A 1,769-nucleotide genomic window follows, 5' to 3' on the forward strand; every position below is an offset into this window, starting at 1 on the left:
TATTGTATTGAATGTGCACTTGTAGTGTACTTCTGATCTTAAAGGTTTTTTTTTTAAACTGTATTTGCAGATATGTTAATAAAAAAGGAATATTGTGGAATTATGTCAAATGTAAAGTTTCACTAAGTACATTTTAAAGGAGACGTATTATGCCCCTTTTTACAATATGTAATATAAGGTGTCCCCAGAATGTGTCTGTGAAGTTTCAGCTCAAAACACTCCACAGATCTTTTATTATATCATTTTGAAAATGCACATTTTGAGTGGAAGCACAAACAGGCTGTTTTTCGGGTCTGTTATGGTTCTGATTATCATGTTTATCGCGCTGAAATTATGCGTTTTAAACCATATGAGTTTAAACTTCTGATATAGGGTTTTCTGAGCGCACACATCCGAAGCACACGCACAGAAAGCGGCTGTCACAGCATGCGAGTACTAAACTAAGTTCTCTTTCACACACAAGTTTACATTAAAAACACACAAGTAACAAAAAAACAGTTGGTTATGACTGTTAATTTAAACAGCTGGGTAATAAATCACATGTTTATTTTAGATCTGTGTGGCAGCAGCAGCAATATACAGTAAATAAATCAATAAATCCTCTGCTCTGTTGTCTCCTCTGAGGCTGGGACTCTAAACAGTGTTCTGTGCTCGTGTGCAGCCAAAGACAGAACAGTTAGCATGCTTCGCTCAAACTTTTGCCATGGCATTAGAACGGGTACACCGTTGTCGCTTGCGAAATCAAAATGATGGTGCTATGGGTGGAAATGTGCAGATTAAGGGGCGATAATACGGCCCAGCGGCGCTGGGTTGGGAACATGGACGTGAAAGAGAGCACGCACGTCACGTTAATATCGGACGACACCAGTGCGAGAAGCCGCCATTTTCTCAGCGTCTTCAGCTGGAAGTGAGTGAAAGACGGTTTATGGTAAGTAAAGATTAAAAATGTAAAGCCATCATTCATTGTTGGAGTCCGGTTAAATCTTGAGATTTCATGGTAGGCGGAAATATTCAGAAAAGAGCTTAAATTGAAAAATACGTGGATTTCGCCTTAGAAATAACAGTCTTAACAGCCTCTTTAACTGAACGGAAGAGGTGCTTTTAATATAACGCCAGTGAGTGTCTTATGTCATATTTACATAAGATTTTACAATATTCATATATTTTTGAGGTATTAAGAGAGGGTTATTAACATATTTACATGTTAATTCGTTATCTTCTTTTTCGCGGTTAAATTGAATGTATGTAATACATACATTCGTCATGTAATAAAGACTAGCCTAATTATTTTGAGGCTGGTGAAGTGATAATTGTTAAAAGTAATGTTTTGCATGTTATAATTCAGACTTGTTGAGCTTGTGTCTTCATTGTGCCTGCGCCGGGAGTTAAAGGCACAAAATGTAATTTTCGCCGCTGGAGGGCGTGTATTCAAAATAAACAAAGAGACAAAGGCGTAGTTTGATGACGCCGTGACTGAGTGTGGAATCATGGGAGTTGTGGTCTTCATCCCCACAGCCGATGCAATCCGACGGGACTCGGGCAGAAATCATGTTCATGGATGAGCTAGTGATTTATTAAGGTAGTAGAATGAAGCAGGGTGGGGCTGAAAGCCGTCGAAGTGAAACGAGGCGCTGAACGAGCGCGACACACGGCTGGAAAGCAGCGGAGCTTTTATTATGCCACAGTCGAGCGCTTCCGCTCCTTCCGGTCGTGCGTATGTGGGGTAAAGCAGCGGAGCTTTTATTATGCCACAGTCGAGCGCTTCCGCT

The sequence above is a fragment of the Sinocyclocheilus grahami genome, unplaced genomic scaffold, assembly GCF_001515645.1.
Source record: "Sinocyclocheilus grahami isolate Dianchi unplaced genomic scaffold, SAMN03320097.WGS_v1.1 scaffold98.1, whole genome shotgun sequence".
In the NCBI taxonomy this organism is placed as follows: Eukaryota; Metazoa; Chordata; class Actinopteri; order Cypriniformes; family Cyprinidae; genus Sinocyclocheilus; species Sinocyclocheilus grahami.